This window comes from Salmo trutta, chromosome 35 (assembly GCF_901001165.1).
Source record: "Salmo trutta chromosome 35, fSalTru1.1, whole genome shotgun sequence".
In the NCBI taxonomy this organism is placed as follows: Eukaryota; Metazoa; Chordata; class Actinopteri; order Salmoniformes; family Salmonidae; genus Salmo; species Salmo trutta.
Genome location: NC_042991.1, coordinates 34,259,080 through 34,286,066, shown reverse-complemented (window position 1 = coordinate 34,286,066; position 26,987 = coordinate 34,259,080). Strand labels below are relative to the sequence as shown.

Sequence of the window (26,987 nt, the reverse complement as noted above, 5' to 3'; positions counted from 1 at the left end):
AACTATACAACTGGAGAACTGAAGGATGTGTTAAGGGAAAGTGTGTTAGGAGAAAGTGTGTGTGTGTGTGTGTGTGTGTGTGTGTGTGTGTGTGTGTGTGTGTGTGTGTGTGTGTGTGTGTGTGTGTGTGTGTGTGTGTGTGTTAGGTGTGTGGGGGAGGTGTGTGTGTGTGTTGTAATGCAGGTAGCCTAGTGATTAGAGCAGGTAGCCTAGTGGTTAGAGCAGGTAGCCTAGTGGTTAGAGCAGGTAGCCTAGTGGTTAGAGGCAGGTAGCCTAGTGGTTAGAGCAGGTAGCCTAGTGGTTAGAGCAGGTAGCCTTGTGGTTAGAGCAGGTAGCCTTGTGGTTAGAGCAGGTAGCCTAGTGGTTAGAGCTTTGGGCCAGTAACCGAAAGTTTGCTGGATCGAATCCCCGAGCTGACAAGGTAAAAATCTGTTGTTCTAACCCTGAGCAAGGAGGTTAACCCACTGCTCCCTGATAGGCCATCATTGTGAAAAAGAATTTGTTTTTAACTGACTTGCCTAGTTAAATAAAGGTTACAGTTAAAAAAAGAAAAGAAATGCTGCACGATGTCTTAGCCCTACTTCAGGACGGAGGAAACCCCTGCTCTCAAATTAGGAGTAAAAATATCTCTTGGAAAGCTTTTAGTGTATCATATTGGTACTGAATCAGAACCAGACAACATAAGACGTGTAGATGTTTTCATATACATTGATAACTACTGTACTTACACACACAAACTGCACAGTTTAGATTCCTAAACCTGATGAAACTACTGAACAGCTTAGATTCCTAAACCTGATGAAACTACTGAACATCTTAGATTCCTGAACAGCTTAGATTCCTAAACCTGATGAAACTACAGAACAGCTTAGATTCCTGAACCTGATGAAACTACTGAACATCTTAGATTCCTGAACATCTTAGATTCCTAAACCTGATGAAACTACTGAACATCTTAGATTCCTGAACATCTTAGATTCCTAAACCTGATGAAACTACAGAACAGCTTAGATTCCTGAACCTGATGAAACTACTGAACAGCTTAGATTCCTGAACATCTTAGATTCTTAAACCTGATGAAACTACTGAACATCTTAGATTCTTAAACCTGATGAAACTACTGAACATCTTAGATTCCTAAACCTGATGAAACTACAGAACAGCTTAGATTCCTGAACATCTTAGATTCTTAAACCTGATGAAACTACTGAACATCTTAGATTCCTAAACCTGATGAAACTACAGAACAGCTTAGATTCCTGAACATCTTAGATTCCTAAACCTGATGAAACTACAGAACAGCTTAGATTCCTGAACATCTTAGATTCCTAAACCTGATGAAACTACTGAACATCTTAGATTCCTAAACCTGATGAAACTACAGAACAGTTTAGATTCCTAAACCTGAAGAAACTACTGAACATCTTAGATTCCTAAGCCTGATGAAACTACTGAACATCTTAGATTCCTGAACATCTTAGATTCCTAAACCTGATGAAACTACTGAACATCTTAGATTCCTAAACCTGATGAAACTACTGAACATCTTAGATTCCTAAACCTGATGAAACTACTGAACATCTTAGATTCCTGAACCTGATGAAACTACTGAACATCTTAGATTCCTGAACATCTTAGATTCTTAAACCTGATGAAACTACAGAACAGTTTAGATTCCTAAACCTGAAGAAACTACTGAACATCTTAGATTCCTGAACATCTTAGATTCTTAAACCTGATGAAACTACAGAACAGTTTAGATTCCTAAACCTGAAGAAACTACTGAACATCTTAGATTCCTGAACATCTTAGATTCTTAAACCTGATGAAACTACTGAACATCTTAGATTCCTAAACCTGATGAAACTACAGAACAGCTTAGATTCCTGAACATCTTAGATTCTTAAACCTGATGAAACTACTGAACATCTTAGATTCCTAAACCTGATGAAACTACAGAACAGCTTAGATTCCTGAACATCTTAGATTCCTAAACCTGATGAAACTACTGAATATCTTAGATTCCTAAACCTGATGAAACTACAGAACAGTTTAGATTCCTAAACCTGAAGAAACTACTGAACATCTTAGATTCCTAAGCCTGATGAAACTACTGAACATCTTAGATTCCTGAACATCTTAGATTCCTAAACCTGATGAAACTACTGAACATCTTAGATTCCTAAACCTGATGAAACTACTGAACATCTTAGATTCCTAAACCTGATGAAACTACTGAACATCTTAGATTCCTAAACCTGATGAAACTACTGAACATCTTAGATTCCTAAACCTGATGAAACTACTGAACATCTTAGATTCCTGAACCTGATGAAACTACAGAACAGTTTAGATTCCTAAACCTGATGAAACTACAGAACATCTTAGATTCCTAAACCTGATGAAACTACAGATCAGTTTAGATTCCTAAACCTGATGAAACTACAGAACAGTTTAGATTCCTAAACCTGATGAAACTTTGTCATAAATGTCACTTCTTCATTTAAAAATGAACTCAGTTCATTCCATGATTAAAAGTGGTGAGTGACATTCATACTGTGTAATACAAAGCAGGGTTGGGGTCAGTTACGTTTAAATTACAGTCAATTCAGGAAGTATACTGAAATACCAATTCAGGAAGTATACTGAAATACCAATTCAGGAAGTATACTGAAATACCAATTCAGGAAGTATACTGAAATACCAATTCAGGAAGTATACTGAAATACCAATTCAGGAAGTATACTGAAATACCAATTCAGGAAGTATACTGAAATACCAATTCAGGAAGTATACTGAAATACCAATTCAGGAAATATACTGAAATACCAATTCAGGAAGTATACTGAAATACCAATTCAGGAAGTATACTGAAATACCAATTCAGGAAATATACTGAAATACCAATTCAGGAAGTATACTGAAATACCAATTCAGGAAGTATACTGAAATACCAATTCAGGAAGTATACTGAAATACCAATTCAGGAAGTATACTGAAATACCAATTCAGGAAGTATACTGAAATACCAATTCAGGAAGTATACTGAAATACCAATTCAGGAAGTATACTGAAATACCAATTCAGGAAATATACTGAAATACCAATTCAGGAAGTATACTGAAATACCAATTCAGGAAGTATACTGAAATACCAATTCAGGAAATATACTGAAATACCAATTCAGGAAGTATACTGAAATACCAATTCAGGAAGTATACTGAAATACCAATTCAGGAAGTATACTGAAATACCAATTCAGGAAATATACTGAAATACCAATTCAGGAAATATACTGAAATACCAATTCAGGAAGTATACTGAAATACCAATTCAGGAAGTATACTGAAATACCAATTCAGGAAGTATACTGAAATACCAATTCAGGAAGTATACTGAAATACCAATTCAGGAAATATACTGAAATACCAATTCAGGAAGTATACTGAAATACCAATTCAGGAAGTATACTGAAATACCAATTCAGGAAGTATACTGAAATACCAATTCAGGAAGTATACTGAAATACCAATTCAGGAAGTATACTGAAATACCAATTCAGGAAGTATACTGAAATACCAATTCAGGAAGTATACTGAAATACCAATTCAGGAAGTATACTGAAATACCAATTCAGGAAATATACTGAAATACCAATTCAGGAAGTATACTGAAATACCAATTCAGGAAATATACTGAAATACCAATTCAGGAAGTATACTGAAATACCAATTCAGGAAGTATACTGAAATACCAATTCAGGAAATATACTGAAATACCAATTCAGGAAGTATACTGAAATACCAATTCAGGAAGTATACTGAAATACCAATTCAGGAAGTATACTGAAATACCAATTCAGGAAATATACTGAAATACCAATTCAGGAAATATACTGAAATACCAATTCAGGAAGTATACTGAAATACCAATTCAGGAAATATACTGAAATACCAATTCAGGAAGTATACTGAAATACCAATTCAGGAAGTATACTGAAATACCAATTCAGGAAATATACTGAAATACCAATTCAGGAAGTATACTGAAATACCAATTCAGGAAGTATACTGAAATACCAATTCCAATCCAATTCTCTTCAAGGCCTTTTACTGAGGAAAATTTGTCATTAGAATTTGGTATACTTCCTGAATTTACTGGAATTGAAATGCACTTGACCCCAACCCTGCTGCATAGACCTACTGTACATATATTCTGTCTTACCCCAAGTCATCGGTGATGCCACAAGGCCTTGCAGCCCTGATGACTGTCTGGACAACGACAGATTAATCACATGGACCACAGACTCTAACACAGGGTTCCCCAAACCTGGTCCTCTGGACCCCAAGGGGTGCACGTTTAGTTTTTTGACATAGCACTACACAGCTGATTCACCCATGGGGGGGACAGGACCCAGGGGGGGGCCCAGGACCCAGTTTGGGAAACCCTGCTCTACCATTACTGTAGCACAAGCAGTAAGAAACGGATGCAACAAAAACAAAAATCGCATTACAAGGTCGAATGCAATTTTATGTTAATTTTCTATTATCCAGGGCCATTCATTCAGAAGATAAGTTGACACCAGCATATAAAACAACAGAGCGAGAGAGAGAGATAAGCCAATGTCATGGTCCAGCATTAGCCATATGGAAGGAGGTTGGCTTCTTGCTGAGCAGTGAGTGAACGGTGTGTGTTGATCCCTAAAGTTCTAGATTCTCTGAGTCAAGACAACAGCTAAGATAGCAGACATCTCTTGGACCTATTGCTGAGAAAAAAAAACAAAATAAGCTGAAATCGAACACTGAAAACTTCGGCACTACCTAGACTAGGCTTGGGGACAACTAAGGAAAGGAAAGGTGTGACTTTTGTTCTCTTAACAGTTTTGGCCCTGTCCGGGGGTATCATCGGATGGGGCCACAGTGTCTTCTGATCCCTCCTGTCTCAGCCTCCAGTATTTATGCTGCAGTAGTTTATGTGTCGGGGGGCTAGGGTCAGTCTGTTACATCTGGAGTATTCTCTTGTCTTATCCGGTGTCCTGTGTGAATGTAAATATGCTCTCTCTAATTCTCTCTTTGTTTCTTTCTTTCTCTCGGAGGACCTGAGCCCTAGGACTACCTGGCATGATGACTCCTTGCTGTCCCCAGTCCACCTGGCCATGCTGCTGCTCCAGTTTCAACTGTTCTGCCTGCGGCTACGGAACCCTGACCTGTTCACCGGACGTGCTTGTTGCACCCTCGACAATTACTATGATTATTATTATTTGACCATGCTGGTCATTTACGAACATTTTAACATCTTGACCATGTTCTGTTATAATATCCACCCGGCACAGCCAGAAGAGGACTGGCCACCCCTCATAGCCTGGTTCCTCTCTAGGTTTCTTCCTAGGTTTTTGGCCTTTCTCAGGAGTTTTTCCTAGGGAGTTTTTCCCAGCCACCGTGCTTCTTTCACATGCATTGCTTGCTGTTTGGGGTTTTAGGCTGGGTTTCTGTACAGCACTTTGAGATTTCAGCTGATGTACGAAGGGCTATATAAATAAATTTGATTTGATTTGATTTGATTTATGAGTAAAGATACTCCAAGTGTCAAACAGCAACCAAGATAGCTCACCTACTGCTGAAGGGAAAAAGGAAGCTACACTCAAATATTGAACTACTTATTAAAGCTCGGGGTAGTGCCTCAGCTGGCCATCCTGTCGCTAAACTTACTGGAGCCTTCATCTGTCACCATCCCCAGACCTTCCGCTTTGTTCTGTCTCTCAAAGGCATTCAAGTCCAGGACACTGTGGAGGGTACGGAGATAAGATACATTGTCAAAGAGAAACACATCAGAACAGGGATAATTAATAAGATTGACATAAACAGTGGCGATAGGACTATGAAGGTCAATTTATAATGTCATTGGGTATAACCAACATGCTTATCAATAAGTTACAATACATTGATTTATCAGATGTTGATCAGAAGGCTATCATCATTCCCAGGCAGTTCTGAGACGAGGTCTGTACTCTGGGTTATTTGGGTGGCGTAGTCACGGTTACCTGCAGGACTGCATGAGGCCTGACAAACTCTTGAAAAAGCCTGCGTCTCTTTTCTCTTTCAGGTAATCCAGCATTTTCTGCCAAAAACAATGGATCGTAAAACTCACGTTTTCATGCGCAGAAAGTCTTGGCAAGACGTGATGATGGAATACATCTGTGGTAATGATGTGTCAAAAATACACAGTAATACACCTGTAATAATGTGATGTAGACTAACCTGCTGGACCAGCACGTTACCTCCGTTGAGGATGGAGATGCCCAGTTTGAGGGTGCAGGTCACCATAGGACCTAGTCGACCTGGGGACAGAGAGGAGAACACAGTTGTTAATTTGAAGGACATTTGGCTTTATCTATACTGCAGCTAAAGATGATAATCAACACCTTTACTGGCGCTGATCATCTGTAGCACCATCTCAGCAGCCCCACGGGCGTGGAGTCTGGCCTGCTGGTACAAGATCTTCTGCTTCTCCATCTCCTTCTCCTGTGGGCCCAAACACACACACATTGATTAAAAAAAACGGCAAAACATTCTTAAAATCGATCTATCATCCTGGGGGGAGAAATACATGATCTACAAAGGAGATGCCTGTGTGATGTAAAACACTTTACATCGTAAAATAAACTTTAAAATATACATGTTTTGAGGATTTTTACGCTGTGAGGATTTTTTTAACTTGAATTTTTATACATTTTTTATTGAATATCCGAAACATACAATATACTTGCAATGAAGCCGCTCAACAGCTACACCACACCAGTCATCCAACAGACTCCCATTCAGCGAGACACACAGAAGCATCCAGGGTCAACGCCCTGGTCAAGGGCACGTCGACAGATCTCTCACACCCCCACAATAAAAAAATATATAAATAATATTAATTCCATTCCCCACCCCCAAGAACCCCCCCAATGCACCAACAACTAAGAAAATGAACTAAATAGAAAAAAAAGGAAAACAGAAAACAACAATGCAAAAAACAAAGGACATCAAGGACAACTAAAATCATAACAGCAAGCCCAACTATGTATGTTTGAGTGCATGTCTGACATTTACATGTGTGTGTGTCCGTGTATGTGTGCATTTGAATGGGAGTGTGTGTATATAAATATGTGCGAACACCTGCACGGCATCAGCCTCAGGCAAACCAGCATTAGCTGTGAAAACAATGCCCCTCAGTGTCATTCAAATGTACTTTTTATTATGTTTTATTTTGACTGAATTTTTTTATACTTTTATCTTTGACCATCATTCTATCCCCCACCTAGCAACTCCACTCCCACCTGTCTCCAATTCCACATATCAACCCTCAGCTTCCCTCAGCCCATCCCACCTATCTCTGCCGGCCACCCTCTTCGGATTTCTACGCAACATATATCTTTCAACTATGCTGTGATGTTTAACGTACAATTTCAATCTATCTAATCGAATAGAGTCCACAGATTGCGAGTTGAAGATAAATACTTTTACTAAGAGTATTAGTATATTAGTAATTGACTGACCCGGTCTCTCCAGATCTCCCATCAGTACTATTTGTAGTGTCCATTTTAGATCAATGATATGTAGAAACAGGCTACCTGATGATTTGATCATTTTATGCCCCAAATATTCAACATTTTGTTGGTGGCAAGAATTCTATAAAATCATTTTTGCTGAAAAGCACAAAGTCTTAAATCTTGCGTTGTTTTATATATCAATTCATACACCCTGTACCATGGAATCGGTACATCAAAAATATCTTCCCAACTATTTTGCAATCTGTATGGCACAGTTGTCAACATCCTGGTCCTCAAATGAAACTGGTAAACTTTCCTATTTATGCTATTTTTATTCCTCTGCCAGTTTTATATTTATTTCTCCGCCAACCTTTATATTGGGCAGACAGACCAGTTCCCTACCTCCTCCCGCTGCCACCCGCCTCCTCCATTTTTGGGGTAATGCTGTAATCAATTGGTTGTACCCAAAAGATTGAGCAGACTATTCTGATGGCAGCGCCATAAGTAAGTGAGTAAACTGAGATATGACTAAGGAGTTAATCAGGGCAATTTTTCCATAAATAGACAAGTATGTACCTCTCCATGGTTGCAGGATCTTGTCTATTTTTACAAGTTTTCTATTGAAATTCGTTGTGGAGAGCTCATTTATATCTTTTGTGATATGAATACCGAGTTATCAGTTGTCTCCAGGAGTCAGATATTTATCCAGCCTATAGCCACAGCCTATTAAAGGTATCTAAGGCTTTAAGCCTGGTGGTTAGTGAGGCGGAATAAAGGCAGATTCAAACCTCAAATGTCTTCTCTTTCCCCTCTTCCTCCTCTTCCTCCTCTTCATCCTCTGCACAACTCTGAGGAGATAGAGGAGAACATGCTAGAGTTATGACAACGGTGTATTAATTGTATATAAACCCAGTCTGATTATGAAAGTACGTGTTTACACAGGCAGCCCAATTCTGATATTTTGCCACTAATTGGCCTTTTGACCAATCAGATCAGATCTTTTGCCAATAATTGGGCAAAAGATCAGAATTGGGCTGCCTATGTAAACGCAGCCAAAGTGTGCTCAAATTCTCAGTTGCGTACAGTACCTTTGCCATCATGTCTGCATACGCAATATACAACGGATCTTCTTCCAAGAAACTGTTGAGAATAACATATTATCCAATCATTATCATGTCTTGTATCAAGTCAGTAGAGATAAATAACACAAATAAGTTAAGATCACACAATTATTACCTATTTAAGTAAGATTGATTGGATAAAACACTAATTTATCTCTCCCACCTTCTCTCTGTGAGGGCGTTGTGGCTGAAGTGAAGGATAAGCTGATGAAGTGGGTCTGGCTTAATCTCAACCTCCTCCTCTTCCTCCTCCTCCACGATCTTCATCGGGGTTTTCTACACAGACGACCCACAGGAGACAGGAGGTTATCTCTGTTCTTCACCTGGCCTTTCCACTAGAGACTACACCCTGCTGGCTAAAGACAGGAGGTTATCTCTGTTCCTCACCTGGCCTTTCCACTAGAGACTACACCCTGCTGGCTAAAGGCAGAGGTTAGCTCTGTTCTTAACCTGGCCTTTCCACTAGAGACTACACCCTGCTGGCTAAAGGCAGAGGTTAGCTCTGTTCTTAACCTGGCCTTTCCACTAGAGACTACACCCTGCTGGCTAAAGACAGGAGGTTATCTCTGTTCTTCACCTGGCCTTTCCACTAGAGACTACACCCTGCTGGCTAAAGACAGGAGGTTATCTCTGTTCTTCACCTGGCCTTTCCACTAGAGACTACACCCTGCTGGCTAAAGACAGGAGGTTATCTCTGTTCTTCACCTGGCCTTTCCACTAGAGACTACACCCTGCTGGCTAAAGACAGGAGGTTATCTCTGTTCTTCACCTGGCCTTTCCACTAGAGACTACACCCTGCTGGCTAAAGACAGGAGGTTATCTCTGTTCTTCACCTGGCCTTTCCACTAGAGACTACACCCTGCTGGCTAAAGACAGGAGGTTATCTCTGTTCTTCACCTGGCCTTTCCACTAGAGACTACACCCTGCTGGCTAAAGACAGGAGGTTATCTCTGTTCTTCACCTGGCCTTTCCACTAGAGACTACACCCTGCTGGCTAAAGACAGGAGGTTATCTCTGTTCTTCACCTGGCCTTTCCACTAGAGACTACACCCTGCTGGCTAAAGACAGGAGGTTATCTCTGTTCTTAACCTGGCCTTTCCACTAGAGACTACACCCTGCTGGCTAAAGACAGGAGGTTATCTCTGTTCCTAACCTGGCCTTTCCACTAGAGACTACACCCTGCTGGCTAAAGACAGGAGGTTATCTCTGTTCTTAACCTGGCCTTTCCACTAGAGACTACACCCTGCTGGCTAAAGACAGGAGGTTATCTCTGTTCCTAACCTGGCCTTTCCACTAGAGACTACACCCTGCTGGCTAAAGACAGGAGGTTATCTCTGTTCTTCACCTGGCCTTTCCACTAGAGACTACACCCTGCTGGCTAAAGACAGGAGGTTATCTCTGTTCTTCACCTGGCCTTTCCACTAGAGACTACACCCTGCTGGCTAAAGACAGGAGGTTATCTCTGTTCTTAACCTGGCCTTTCCACTAGAGACTACACCCTGCTGGCTAAAGACAGGAGGTTATCTCTGTTCCTAACCTGGCCTTTCCACTAGAGACTACACCCTGCTGGCTAAAGACAGGAGGTTATCTCTGTTCTTAACCTGGCCTTTCCACTAGAGACTACACCCTGCTGGCTAAAGACAGGAGGTTATCTCTGTTCTTAACCTGGCCTTTCCACTAGAGACTACACCCTGCTTGCTAAAGACAGGAGGTTATCTCTGTTCTTCACCTGGCCTTTCCACTAGAGACTACACCCTGCTTGCTAATCTTGTCCACCAGCCGGCTCTCTCTGTGTCGAACCTTCTGGTTTCACAGCACCTCAGAACGGGACTTGACTGGAAGTCTATGGCAGGAGAGGACGAAACAACCGCTGATTTCAATTGGCTGATCTCTCAGTCCGTCCCCTCCCCTCTACATTGTGGACTTCAAAACGCGAGCAGCGCAAGGGATTTAAACAAGCAAGTGAGTTCGTAAAATCTGAAAGTGCGCACCTTAGAAATAGTTTTCACATATAAACATTATAAGCCCGAACTCAGAATCAATTGTGCTGCCCAATGTGATAGAAGATTGATCTTAATTGGGGATTTATTCTAATACAGCTGTAGCAGGCTTGCTCCCTCTCCCGCCTCCATTTTAACCACACCCCTTTCAAGTCCCACTTTGTTGCACAGTGTTACCAGGGCTGGGGGGGAGGGGGGGGGGGGGTGCATTGTCAGGGGAATTGACCAGGGTATTGTTTAGTAGGGCACACCGTAGCAAAACATTTATGACAGAAAACAAAAAGCAGCCGTTATTATTGGTTCAGGTAGTTGCTCCCTGTTTCACTCTGTTTCAAAACGTTGTTTCCCTACTGAACAGGACCCAGCAGTGAAACGCATGCAGACTACTATGGTCCAACATATGCGGCACTACTAAATACAGTGTGTGGACGACGACGATGACGATGATGATGATGATGAATGTGTTACGTCGTCGTCTACTCTTGTACATTCTTCCTCTGACATGTTTTATGACATGTTGCAGTACTGTGTAAATATGGTTACTTCCTTACAAGTGTATATTCTGATTTGTTCAGTGAGATCAATGAATTTCAACACCCGTCACAATACTGTATGAATCCAGGCGGAGATGTGCGCGAGCATGCCACCGGAGACGTCACTTCACACTCCACTTGACCACTTCACTACAGACTTACAGTTACAGTAGAGACCATACTGTACAACATTCCAGTTACAGCAGAGACCATACTGTACAACATCTAGTTGGTAGGGTCGACGTCGGACATCAAACAGCTAACACCTATTGAGGGCTTTAGCTGCCCCTCTTACCACAGTAGTAGTAGTAGTGGTGACATAGCCCATGCCATAGCCTGTTTTTCTAGCCACGTGCTTTGCTGCAGAGACGGAGCCATTGCTGCCACTGAGTCTCCTGAGGTTGAGCCTGTCATGCCTGTCAAGGCTCTGCCGGTAGCGAGCCACAAAGCTAGAGAGAGCGCGGGGCCCTCGGGAACGTCTGGGGGCCCAAGGCGAGGTCCCCAGACCCAGGCGAACCGGGAAGCGATCCCGATCCCGAAGCTCGACGGCGGGCATCGTGCTCAAGAGGCAGTCGGCGGAGAGGGCTGGTGGGGGTGCGGTGCCAACACAGGGCACAGGGGGCAAGGCTGAGGCTAGGGCTGAGGTGGTGGCAGACACCACCGCAACATGCCCAGTACTTACTGCCAGGTCCTGCACTAGCTTCTCCTCAAAGGAGTACTCCTCTGTCTCTATCCATAGTCTCACATAGCCCAACACGAAGAGGTTAATAGAACGATGCCTGGGGAAGGAGGGATGAGAGGAGGAGAAGGAGAGGAGAATGAGGTTAAGGTGTGTCCAAGTAAGTTTAGGAAAGGGGGAGGCGGAAGGAGGGAGAGATGTGAGGGTGAAACAGGAAGGAAGAGCATTCCAGGGTGGTGATTGGTTGATGTGGTAGCCACTGGCCCTTCTGACTGGTCAACCTTGATGGCTTGATTAGCATACAGAAACTGTCTGAGGATGTGGTTAAAATTATATCTAAAAACACTGAACACTGTATTCAAATATTATTTCAGTTAATAAATGATACCTAAAGCTCCAAAAATACAGTCATTATGTTACTTAAATCACATGAGAAAAAAACATTCCATGATTCTAAGACAAAATGAGAATGATGATCTTTATGTAAACAAGCAAAATGCTTCCTGGATTGCTCATTGATTGACCACTGATTGGCTGTAAGTTGAGGCTGACCAATCAGAATCAACAGTGCAGTAAACTGGAGGTAGGTTGTGGTAGGTGCAGTAGGTAGGTGGTGTTGACTGTTGGCTCAGTCCATAGCCTGGAGAATAAGATGGAGGAGGGGAGAGAGGTGAAGCATTCAACCTAGCCTGGGTGCCAGTCTGTTTGGCATGACAATTCCACGAGGAGTTGGCAAGAGAGCAGAAACAGACTGACACTCAGGCTAGCATTCAGCCAGGAGTCTCACATTACCGTTAGCATGGAGAACAGGTGGTCAAAATTAGAGTCAGCGAACGCCTTTTCCAGCCAAACGTACCGATAGCCGTTCAGGAAGTAATTGTTATTTTTGTATCTGAGGGAAAGGTATTGTAGGTGGTATAACAGAGAGAAATAACAGAAAGGAAGAACAAGGTTAGGGAGGTAGAGAGAGAGAGCGAGCGAGAGAGAGAGAGCGAATGAGAGAGAGCGAGTGAGAGCAAGAGAGCGAAAGAGAGCGAGAGAGAGAGAGCGAGACATAGCGAAAGAGAGCGAGCGAAAGAGAGTGAGAGCGAGAGAGAGAGCGAGCGAGCGTGTGGATACACTAATAATAGCATGTCACCAACTTCACTGAGAGATAACAGAGATACAGGACTGAAACATCACATTTGATGGAGACAATAACACCATGATGGACGACTGAGGACTTTTTTTCTGGGTTAGTTGTTGACACAGTTACAAAGTTGGGCAGTATAAAAGCTTGGATTTAATAACACCTCAAACTCACATTCATCTACGTATCTTCAAATCAAATCAAATTTTATTGGTCACATACACATATTTAGCAGATATTATCGAGGGTCTAGCAAAATGCTTGTGTTCCTAGCTCCAATAGTTCAGTAGTATCTAACAATTCACAACAATACACACAAATCTAAAAGTAAAATAATGGAATAAAGAAATATATAAATATTAGATTGAGCAATGTAGGAGTGATATTGACTAAAATACAGTAGAATAGAATACAGTATATACATATCAGATGAGTAAAGCAGTATGTAAACATTATTAAAGTGACTAGTGTTCCATTATTAAAGTGACCAGTGATTCCATGTCTATGTATATAGAGCAGCAGCCTCTAAGGTGCAGGGTTGAGTAACCGGGTGGAAGCCGGCTACTGATCTTATTAAGTTGACAGAGACAACATAGACCTACATTAGTCAAAACTCCCGTTTCCCCCCCCCCCCCCTATCAGTGTACCTCTAATTGTCATGAGTAGTATGTAAGTGTGATAGAAGTCTTACCTGGGGAGGTTGTAGAGAGGAGCCATGCGGAAGCAGGCCACCACGGCACGTTTACGCTGTTTGGACAGCAGCTTCTGAAACACACACTTCTTCATCCTCAGAGGCTGTTCCACCTAGAGGGCAAAACATTACGTCTTACATTATACATTTACTTCTGTGGATGGAAATTCCCCGTTCCGGTGTCCCTCAAGGCTTACAGTAGTTCTCATTCTGTATGGTGATGTTGCTCAGAAACACAGTGTCACAGCTGTACATTTCATTGAAACATGACGAAGCTTCACAATCTGTCTGCAATGCACATTTTGATTGTTATAATTACTAAATCATTATTATGTACTTTATGCAGGTGTAAAATAGGGCAACCTTGTAAAAGAGACATTCGTCTCAATGGGACACCGAATAAATAAAAGTTCATAAAGACTTTATAGAGTGGAAACCTGGCTGTTGACTATAGGGAACTAGGCTGTTGACTATAGGGAACCTGGCTGTTGACTATAGGGAACCTGGCTGTTGACTATAGTGTACCTGGCTGTTGACTATAGTGTACCTGGCTGTTGACTATATGGAACCTGGCTGTTGACTATAGGGAACTAGTTTACCTGGCTGTTGACTATAGGGAACCTGGCTGTTGACTATAGGGAACCTGGCTGTTGACTATAGGGAACTAGGCTGTTGACTATAGGGAACCTGGCTGTTGACTATAGGGAACCTGGCTGTTGACTATAGTGTACCTGGCTGTTGACTATAGTGTACCTGGCTGTTGACTATATGGAACCTGGCTGTTGACTATAGGGAACCTGGCTGTTGACTATAGGGAACCTGGCTGTTGACTATAGGGAACCTGGCTGTTGACTATAGTGTACCTGGCTGTTGACTATAGGGAACCTGGCTGTTGACTATAGGGAACCTGGCTGTTGACTATAGGGAACCTGGCTGTTGACTATAGTGTACCTGGCTGTTGACTATAGGGAACCTGGCTGTTGACTATAGGGAACCTGGCTGTTGACTATAGGGAACCTGGCTGTTGACTATAGGGAACCTGGCTGTTGACTATAGGGAACTAGTTTACCTGGCTGTTGACTATAGGGAACCTGGCTGTTGACTATAGGGAACCTGGCTGTTGACTATAGGGAACCTGGCTGTTGACTATAGGGAACCTGGCTGTTGACTATAGGGAACTAGTTTACCTGGCTGTTGACTAAAAGGAACCTGGCTGTTGACTATAGGGAACCTGGCTGTTGACTATAGTGTACCTGGCTGTTGACTATAGGGAACCTGGCTGTTGACTATAGTTTACCTGCTCCAGGTGGAAGACTGCAGCAGAGATGCTCTGTACTCTGTCCACAGTTTGTTCTGGGTCTGTACGTTCCTCACTCTCCACCACCACATCCTTATACAGGTTCATCTGCCACTGCACTGCCAGGTCATCAGACTTCAAACACACACACACACAGACACACACACACACACACACACACGACACACACGCACGCACGCACACACACACACACACGCAGACACACACACGCACGCACGCACGCACACACAGACACACACACACACACACACACACAGAGTCTCACACACACACACACAGAGTCTCACACACACACACACAGAGTCTCACACACACACACACACACAGACACACACACGCACGCACGCACGCACGCACACACAGACACACACACACACACACAGAGTCTCACACACTGGCAGAGTTGTTGAAGCACCAGGTGTTCAGTCCCAGCTAAATGGACTGTTGATTGATGCCAACGAGTAAATTGGCTGGCTACTCAATCAAATTAAATATACCAGCAAAACCATCATCAGCAAAAACATCAAATGTTTGTGATCAAATTAAACAACTTGTTTAACACTAAAACATAATTGGTACATCACATGTAACACAGACGCACACACAGCATTAAACATTAGAATCGTTATAATTTGTTAATTTATAATGTGACACCACTTAAACATCAGAAGATCAGGTCACGTTGTTTCCGCAGAGAGGAAAGGTTGGTTTACTGTTGAATGTCCTGGTCTGTTGTATACATGTGGAGGAGTAAATGCCGAGGTTTCACACCCCACAAAGGAACACACGGGGGTTCACTGTGCAGAACAACAGATCGTTTGACCCCCCCCAGGATACCTTGTCCTGAAGATGGAGGTTCTCACGCAAGTGATCCTTCACCTCTTCGTCTGTGTCTTTCTGTCGGAGGGAAACAGGATGGAGGAGTGAGAAATGACAGTCAGTGGCTGGGGATAAGCCTGGCTATCTGAGTATACAGACGTAGTGTGATCACACATCCATACGCTACTTCACATGATCATTGAAGGCTTTAGGGATATGATAGTACTGTACTGTATCGCATCAGACTGGATCTTTCATTGGCCAATGAGATGAGTTCCTGGTCTCCAGGGGTAGAGGGATAAGGTAGTATAACTCACCAGACTGTATCTTATCTTGGCCAATGAGATGAGCTCCTGATCTCCAGGGGTAGAGGGATAAGGTAGTATAACTCACCAGACTGTATCTTATCTTGGCCAATGAGATGAGCTCCTGGTCTCCAGGGGTAGAGGGATAAGGTAGTATAACTCACCAGACTGTATCTTATCTTGGCCAATGAGATGAGCTCCTGATCTCCAGGGTTAGAGGGATAAGGTAGTATAACTCACCAGACTGTATCTTATCTTGGCCAATGAGATGAGCTCCTGGTCTCCAGGGGTAGAGGGATAAGGTAGTATAACTCACCAGACTGTATCTTATCTTGGCCAATGAGATGAGCTCCTGATCTCCAGGGTTAGAGGGATAAGGTAGTATAACTCACCAGACTGTATCTTATCTTGGCCAATGAGATGAGCTCCTGGTCTCCAGGGGTAGAGGGATAAGGTAGTATAACTCACCAGACTGTATCTTATCTTGGCCAATGAGATGAGCTCCTGATCTCCAGGGTTAGAGGGATAAGGTAGTATAACTCACCAGACTGTATCTTATCTTGGCCAATGAGATGAGCTCCTGGTCTCCAGGGGTAGAGGGATAAGGTAGTATAACTCACCAGACTGTATCTTATCTTGGCCAATGAGATGAGCTCCTGATCTCCAGGGTTAGAGGGATAAGGTAGTATAACTCACCAGACTGTATCTTATCTTGGCCAATGAGATGAGCTCCTGGTCTCCAGGGGTAGAGGGATAAGGTAGTATAACTCACCAGACTGTATCTTATCTTGGCCAATGAGATGAGCTCCTGGTCTCCTGGGGTGCACATGTTGAGTCCGATGGGCAGCATCTTCTTCAGTGCGGCTACGATCAGAGAGGTCTGGACAGAGTATAACTCTCCACGCCGCTTCTTGTGCTTCCTATCCTGGTCACCACCTGACTGTGGAGAGACAGACAGGAAGAGAGAGAGAGACAGGGAGAGAGAGAGAGAGACAGGGAGAGAGAGAGAGAGAGAGACAGGGAGAGAGAGAGACAGACAGGGAGAGAGAGAGACAGACAGGGAAAGAGAGAGAGGGGTAGGGGTAGGGAGAGAGAGAGACAGAGATATACAGGGGGAGAGAGAGAGAGAGACACAGGGAGAGAGAGAGAGACAGGGAGAGAGAGCGAGACAGACAGCGAGAGAGACAGGGAGAGAGAGAGACAGGGAGAGAGAGCGAGACAGACAGCGAGAGAGACAGGGAGAGAGAGAGACAGGGAGAGAGAGCGACAGGGAGAGAGAGCGACAGACAGACAGACAGACAGACAGACAGACAGACAGAGAGAGAGAGACAGGGAGAGAGGGGCAGGGAGAGAGAGGGACAGAGACATACAGGGGGAGAGAGAGAGAGACAGAGACATACAGGGGGAGAGAGAGAGACAGGGAGAGAGAGAGACAGAGAGGGAGAGAGAGCGAGAGACAAACAGACAGACAGGGAGAGAGAGACAGGGAGAGAGAGAGACAGATGGGGAGACAGAGGGACAGAGCGAGACAGACAGGGAGAGAGAGAGACAAACAGACAGACAGACAGACAGACAGACAGACAGACAGAGAGAGACAGAAAGAGACAGGGAGAGAGAGAGACAGGGAGAGAGAGAGACAGGGAGAGACAGATGCGGGAGAGAGAGACAGATGCGGGAGAGACAGACAGGGAGAGACAGACAGGGAGAGACACAGGGAGAGCAAGAGACAGGGAGAGAAAGAGAAAACTCTGGTAACTTTTCCAAAATGATCAGGTTTTCCAGAGTCATGAGGCAATAAGCAGGAATATACAGAATCATCCAACGAGGATTTCTAGAAAACCACAGGGAGAGAGCTACTATGCATGCCTTTCTTTACTCACTACTGGCTAAACGAACTCCTGCGCCATCCTTACCTTGGACATCTTGGTTTTACTTTCTCCAGTCAGGAAAGACAGGTTGTTGATTTCATTCTGAACCACAAAGTTCTGCTCTTCCCTTTTGAAGTTCTGTCGACGGGTCAGATGGTAAAGAAGGAAACAAACAAGAAGATTTTTAAATCTTCAAACAGAACTTGAAAATAACCTAAAATGAACTAACATCTGTAGTATTCTAAAGCGAAAAGTCTTACGTGTGATTTACACCAGAGAATGAAGATCTCAGCCACCATAGTGAAGAGCTCGTTGGACTGAGCATCAGGCCTCTTCAACCATCTGGATCTGGTGGGAGTTTGACAGACGTTTTCATGAGAAATGGTCAAAAAGATGAGATGAACACCCATAGCTATAACCATCTGTTGTGTTATGTAGCCTAGATAACAGGATAAACATTGGAGAAATCTGCAGGTACCAATCCCAAATAAGAAAGATTTGAACCATCTAATCTCACTATGATCTCCTGAAGTAAATAATTCCATAAAAGTATATGGTTCTATCCTAAATTAATTCAGTCAACATTTAGACAAGGCCTGCAGATTTCCCAGAACCTAAACAACAGATGTGTGTGTTGGAAAGACTGGCTGGGTTATACTACCTGTTGTTGTCCACGTAGCGGATGAGCATTGGGTAGAAGGCGTACAGGTCTCTACAGAGGACAGCAAACTCATCCAGGACGAGAAGCTCAGCTTCCTGAGTGTCTCCTTTAATGTCAGCCTTCAGCAGCTCCTCCTCTGCCACCACCTGGGGTTAGAACATAGTAATAACACATTTATAACATAATAATAACAGTTATAACACCTTTATAACATAGTAATAACAGTTATAACACAGTAATAAGTTATAAAACCTTTATGTTTACAAACAGATTTGGGATTCAAGTCAGTTGTGTGCTTGATCCTTGTGAATGATCCATAGAAAATGTAAAATGAACAAACGGACAGCAGTTCAAAGAATATGTTTAAATTCCTCTCATCTCACCTTCACTGTCTTCTTCCTGAGTTTCTCTAAAGTGGGCAGGAAGTGACTCCTCAGTAGGTCCGCTGCAGCCTTGCAGATGATTGGCTGAGAGTAGACTGCAACGACACAGGAGAAACCAAATCGGATTTTCGTCTCACTGAGGACTTGTTACACGAGACCTCCAAAAAGTGTAATTATCCTTTCATAAAATGAGTGTGGCTGGCAATGCTACACAGCATTTAGTATTTACCACTCATCATATTGCCCACCACACTTGGCCAACTAGGTTCAAACTCCTGCTAGCTTCAAACTTGGGTATCCTGTGTGCCATGAGACTGTATTAGCCCGCTGAGCTAAAGCCTAGACATTGACTCAGGGAGCTAACACAAGTCTTCAGGTATTAAGGCAAAGTTCCTCAACACACGAGTGTGGTTCACCAAACCTCCTCTGTTAAAACGTTAGCCCTGAGGTAATAATAACCCAGTATCCCACCTGCGATCCTCTTCATCCAGGGAGCGTCGTCGATGCCCAGGTTGTTGTTGAGGATCTTGAGGATGTTCCCCAGGATGATGCTGAGGTGGTGGGAGCACACGGTGGTGCAGCAGGCTGTGTGTGGAGCAGAGTTCTCTGTTCCTCTCTCCCACCAATAGGACAAGTAGTTACACAACATGGGTAGGATCACCTCAATCACCTGGAGGGAATGGGGATGGGACGACGCCATATTAAAGTAATAACCACAATATTACGATTATCGGGGTAATCAACTATATCACGATCATTGTGATATTAAGTTATACCACGATAATCACAGTATTCTCAAAATGAATGCCGTCACGCCAGAGGTTTCGTTAGTCAAGATGTTGCAGCTGATCAAGGCTCTAGCCGAGGGGTTCCCAAACATTTTCAATCCAGCATTGGGGAACATCCTAGATCCCCCCCCTTCTCTCGCACAACAAATATTTATATGGGGACAAGCAGTGTTCATGACACAAACTGACACAAACCCTCTCTTGTTGGTAAAGAGAACATTTTGCAGGTTTAAAGCTTATTTCCTGCAATTCTATACATTTTGTCACAGGGGAGAGTAAATGTTGCCGTTTTAAAGCTAATTTTCTTGCAATTCTATACATTTTGCCATGTCTAATGTGTATTCATGTGATATTTCAGTGACTTGAACATTACTACGAAATGCATGGGCTAAAAAAACCTAGCTAAAAAAAACGTTAGCTGACATGGGCTAGTTGATCTGGACATTTCTGACAAGTTATAAATAGCTGTCCAAGGTATGTAATGACTGACATGACAAGAGGAACTGATGATGCAATACCTAATTTAGAAATTGGACCTTGTACATTCTACTATTACAACTTTCAAGAGTAAGTTTAAAGCTGGACTGAGTTCCTTAAAAAAAATTGAAAATTGAAAAATAATTGTGTTGGGGGAGGGGGGGTGCAGAGGGTCCCCCCCCAAACAAAATAATTTTCCCACCACTACTCTATCCTAATTATTTCCTTTGTCTTGATTATGTTTCAATCCAAAACTTCCACTCTCCTTAAAGCTGAGATCTGCATGAAACAGTGCTGCTGGTTACAAAGGAGGAACATCCAGCTTCATGGTAAAACATACAGTGATAACAGATATAGTGATAACAGATATAGTGATAACAGATATAGCGAATACAGATATAGTGATAACAGATATAGCAATCACAGATATAGCAATCACAGATATAGCGATAACAGATACAGAGATAACAGATATAGTGATAACAGATATAGTGATAACAGATATAGTGATAACAGATATAGCAATCACAGATATAGCGAATACAGATATAGCAATCACAGATATAGCGATAACAGCATGCTAATTGCAGTCCAAGCCCCACTGACCTGTGGCATCTCTGTGTAGCGAGCTCCAGACTCTGAGATGTCGTTGATGTCCTTCAGCAGGCGATCCAGACGAGGCATCTCTGGACACATCTCCTCCACAGAGTCAGGCATACTCAAGACTGTACAGAGAACGGCACAGAGTTAGTCATTTTTTTCATTTTTGTATCTTTATTTAACTGGGCAAGTCAGTTAAGAATAAATTCTTATTTACAAAGACGGCCTACACCGGCCAAAACCGGACGACGCTGGGCCAATTGTGCGCCATCATATGGGACTCCCAATCACAGCCAGATGTGATACAGCCTGGATCACCATCATGCACCGTTAATATACAGTACATAGGACTGGTTTCCCAGACGTTGATTAAAACTGGTCCTGGACTAAAATGCATGTTCCAGGACAACGGCCCTGTGTCCAGGACAACGGCCCTGTGTCCAGGACAACGGCCCTGTGTCCAGGACAACGGCCCTGTGTCCAGGACAACGGCCCTTACAGTAGAACTAAGGATGTAGTGGAGGTCAATGCAAGGGGATCTGGGTTGTTATCCTGATAGATTGGTCCTGATAGTATTGTGACTGCAGAGTAGTGACTTACTGGCCCTCTCTCGCGGTGTCTTGGTGTTGAAGACAGACAGGGGGTTGTGAGCGTTGAGATCAGGCTCCAGGAAAGCTACAGGCATGGCTCCTACCAGGGTGGCCAGACACTCTCCTAGGGCTGGTAGGTGCCTGGAGGGAACATACAGAGATATTAATACACACAGAGACATTAATACACACAGAGACATTAATACACAGAGACATTAATACGCAGAGACATTAATACACACAGAGACATTAACACACACAGAGACATTAACACACACAGAGACATTAATACACACAGAGACATTAATACACACAGAGACATTAACACACACAGAGACATTAATACACACAGAGACATTAATACACACAGAGACATTAATACACACAGAGACATTAATACACACAGAGACATTAATATACACAGAGACATTAACACACACACACACAGAGACATTAATACACACAGAGACATTAATACATACAGAGATATTAACACACGCAGAGACATTAATACACACAGAGACATTAATACACACAGAGATATTAACACACGCAGAGACATTAATACACACAGAGACATTAATATACACAGAGACATTAATACACAGAGACATTAATACACAGAGACATTAATACACACAGAGACATTAACACACACAGAGACATTAACACACACAGAGACATTAATACACACAGAGACATTAATACACACAGAGACATTAACACACACAGAGACATTAATACACACAGAGACATTAATACACACAGAGACATTAATATACACAGAGACATTAATACACACAGAGACATTAATACACACAGAGACATTAATACACACAGAGACATTAATATACACAGAGACATTAACACACACACACACAGAGACATTAATACACACACAGAGACATTAATACACACACAGAGACATTAAAACACACAGAGACATTAACACACACAGAGACATTAATACACACAGAGACATTAATACACAGAGACATTAATACGCAGAGACATTAATACACACAGAGACATTAACACACACAGAGACATTAATACACACAGAGACATTAATACACACAGAGACATTAACACACACAGAGACATTAATACACACAGAGACATTAATACACACAGAGACATTAATATACACAGAGACATTAATACACACAGAGACATTAATACACACAGAGACATTAATACACACAGAGACATTAATATACACAGAGACATTAACACACACACACACAGAGACATTAATACACACAGAGACATTAATACATACAGAGATATTAACACACGCAGAGACATTAATACACACAGAGACATTAATACACACAGAGATATTAACACACGCAGAGACATTAATACACACAGAGACATTAATATACACAGAGACATTAATACACAGAGACATTAATACACAGAGACATTAATACACACAGAGACATTAACACACACAGAGACATTAACACACACAGAGACATTAATACACACAGAGACATTAATACACACAGAGACATTAACACACACAGAGACATTAATACACACAGAGACATTAATACACACAGAGACATTAATATACACAGAGACATTAATACACACAGAGACATTAATACACACAGAGACATTAATACACACAGAGACATTAATATACACAGAGACATTAACACACACACACAGAGACATTAATACACACACAGAGACATTAATACACACACAGAGACATTAAAACACACAGAGACATTAACACACACAGAGACATTAACACACACAGAGACATTAAACACACACAGAGACATTAACACACACACACATAGAGATATTAATACACACAGAGACATTAATACACACACAGAGACATTAAAACACACAGAGACATTAACACACACAGAGACATTAACACACACACACATAGAGACATTAATACACACACAGAGACATTAACACACACAGAGACATTAATACACACAGAGACATTAACACACACAGAGACATTAACACACACAGAGACATTAACACACACATAGAGACATTAATACACACAGAGACATTAATACACACAGAGACATTAATACACACAGAGACATTAATACACACAGAGACATTAACACACACAGAGACATTAATACACACAGAGACATTAACACACACAGAGACATTAATACACACAGAGACATTAATACACACAGAGACATTAACACACATACACAGAGACATTAATACATACAGAGACATTAATACACACAGAGACATTAACACATACACAGAGACATTAACACACATACACATTAACACACACACAGACATTAACACACACACACACACAGACATTAACACACACACACACACACACACAATTACACACCAAAATACATTATTACACACACACACACCGTCCATTCACATTTACAGTAGATGTGTACATTGCTGAGTCAGCCCTCTGAAGGACAGAGGAGATTCAGCAACACAGAGGACAATGGAATTTATTTTTTGCTAAAAGTAGAACCAACGCGTTTCAGCTTTCAGTCCATTTTTTCCCCCACTTTTTCCCCCACTTTTTTTCCCCACTCAAACGTAACATAGAATACATAAAAGATTACAGACATTGTGATTTTTCCAGTCTGTGTTGGATGGAGTTTTTCTCCTCCAATAATCCAGAGAGATTTGATCACCGTCATCCTCTATCCTGCAGTAGCTGATGAGATGAGGCCTCATACCTCTCTATGAAGATGTGTTTCCCCGTGCCCAGTGAGTAGAGACAGGTCACGATGCGATAGCACGACAGCTGGACATCATCCACTGGAAAATACAACACACACAGCTCAGATTTACAGACCACGATGGGCATCCTGCTCAATCTGACTGCCACTGAGTGATCCTGTGATGCATAAGGGCAGGGGAGTTTTCAAACCTGTCCTCGGGGAGCCCCAGATGTTTCACCATTTTTGTTGTAGCCCTGAATTAGCCGACCTGAATCAATTAATCAAGGGCTCGATAATGAGTTGACAAGTTGAATCAGTTGTGCTTGCTCTGGAATAGTTGAAATACACGGAACAGCTGGGGCTCCCAGAGAAGACGTTTGAAAACCATTGCACTAGTGGACAAGCACATGATGCTACCAGTGTAAATGAATTAAAATAACATCAACTCACCCAGCAGGTAGACTCCAAAGTTGTGCATGGTGACGTGTTCGAACAGAGCTGTGAGGATGGGCAGCAGAGCGGTGGTGGCGTAGGTGATGTTCTGGGTCAAGCCCTTCATCTGGCTCCGGGACTGGCTGAACTTCCCCAGCTTCAGCATCTCCAGGGTCTTCTCTAGGTCCTCCGCTGCGTTCTCAAATAATGTCCTGACCCCAGCCTTCACCATCTCTGAGCCTGACTTCATCACTGTCCTGGGAGGGGAGGAAGAGAACAGAAGGAGAGGTATAAGAACGACAGAACAGAAGGAGAGGTATAAGAACGACAGAACAGAAGGAGAGGTATAAGAACGACAGAACAGAAGGAGAGGTATAAGAACGACAGAACAGATGGAGAGGTATAAGAACGACAGAACAGAAGGAGAGGTATAAGAACGACAGAACAGAAGGAGAGGTATAAGAACGACAGAACAGAAGGAGAGGTATAAGAACGACAGAACAGAAGGAGAGGTGTAAGAATGACAGAACAGAAGGAGAGGTATAAGAATGACAGAACAGATGGAGAGGTGTAAGAACGACAGAACAGATGGAGAGGTATAAGAACGACAGAACAGAAGGAGAGGTATAGGAACGACAGAACAGAAGGAGAGGTATAAGAACGACAGAACAGATGGAGAGGTTTAAGAACGACAGAACAGATGGAGAGGTTTAAGAACGACAGAACGACAGAACAGAAGGAGAGGTGTAAGAACGACAGAACGACAGAACGACAGAACAGAAGGAGAGGTATAAGAACGACAGAACAGATGGAGAGGTATAAGAACGACAGAACAGATGGAGAGGTGTAAGAACGACAGAACGACAGAACGACAGAACAGAAGGAGAGGTATAAGAACGACAGAACAGATGGAGAGGTGTAAGAACGACAGAACAGAAGGAGAGGTATAAGAACGACAGAACAGATGGAGAGGTATAAGAACGACAGAACAGAAGGAGAGGTGTAAGAACGACAGAACAGATTGAGAGGTTTAAGAACGACAGAACAGATGGAGAGGTATAAGAACGACAGAACAGATGGAGAGGTATAAGAACGACAGAACAGAAGGAGAGGTGTAAGAACGACAGAACAGAAGGAGAGGTATAAGAACGACAGAACAGATGGAGAGGTATAAGAACGACAGAACGGAAGGAGAGGTATAAGAACGACAGAACAGAAGGAGAGGTATAAGAACGACAGAACAGAAGGAGAGGTATAAGAACGACAGAACAGAAGGAGAGGTATAAGAACGACAGAACAGAGGAGAGGTGTAAGAACGACAGAACGACAGAACGACAGAACAGATTGAGAGGTTTAAGAACGACAGAACGACAGAACGACAGAACAGATGGAGAGGTATAAGAACGACAGAACAGAGGAGAGGTGTAAGAACGACAGAACGACAGAACAGATTGAGAGGTTTAAGAACGACAGAACGACAGAACGACAGAACAGATTGAGAGGTTTAAGAACGACAGAACAGATGGAGAGGTATAAGAACGACAGAACAGATGGAGAGGTATAAGAACGACAGAACAGAAGGAGAGGTATAAGAACGACAGAACAGAAGGAGAGGTATAAGAACGACAGAACAGAAGGAGAGGTGTAAGAACGACAGAACAGATTGAGAGGTTTAAGAACGACAGAACAGATGGAGAGGTATAAGAACGACAGAACAGAAGGAGAGGTATAAGAACGACAGAACAGAAGGAGAGGTATAAGAACGACAGAACAGAAGGAGAGGTGTAAGAACGACAGAACAGAAGGAGAGGTATAAGAACGACAGAACAGAAGGAGAGGTGTAACAGATTCTGCTATAATGAAAAAGGAGCCTCTGTACCTAAATCTGTTTCAGTATTTAATGGCTAAGCTTTTGGTCAGTAATGACCTTCATAAGATATTGTCCTCACACAGGGGAGCCATTGTATTAATGGATTCCTACAGCAGCCATGCATGGATGGATTTACATGGATACCAAAGCAACACCAGTGTTTATATGAGTGCAAAGTGTGCACTTCTTATATCCAGAATAATGATGAAGAGAAATGGCTAAAGTCTTTATTTACATTAACGTCGTAAGCATTCTCTTACCCTTTACTATTTATTTTATTTCATTTAAAGGGCCAATCAGAAATAGATACAATAACAAAGCATGCTCCCTGCCCCTGTTTAGATAAACAACGAAGGGATGGGGCTGGAGAATTGTAACCAACACTACAACATTTATAAGCCATTCAAGAAAAACCATCACATTCCTCAGCAAAGAGGTCCTTAGTCAACATTTTGAACTGCCCGAGAGGCACCAGAACATCAAGTTG

At 42.5% G+C, this 26,987-nt stretch overlaps 1 long non-coding RNA gene and 1 pseudogene across 3 annotated transcripts; both read right to left on the bottom strand.

Moving 5' to 3' along the window:
- The window catches only part of LOC115175202 (ryanodine receptor 3-like), a 210,010-nt pseudogene that overhangs the window by 24,910 nt on the left and 158,113 nt on the right, over positions 1–26,987 (bottom strand).
- LOC115175124 (uncharacterized) lies at positions 502–2,333 on the bottom strand. 3 transcript variants are annotated; one of them, XR_003871915.1, is made up of 3 exons: positions 1,370–2,333; positions 1,092–1,195; positions 502–1,021 (listed from the first exon to the last, which is right to left on the bottom strand). It is a non-coding gene; the product is annotated as an uncharacterized LOC115175124 (long non-coding RNA). The 3 variants fall into 3 exon arrangements; XR_003871916.1 differs by having other exon boundaries at positions 1,092–1,561; positions 1,649–2,333; XR_003871914.1 differs by having other exon boundaries at positions 1,092–1,909; positions 2,032–2,333.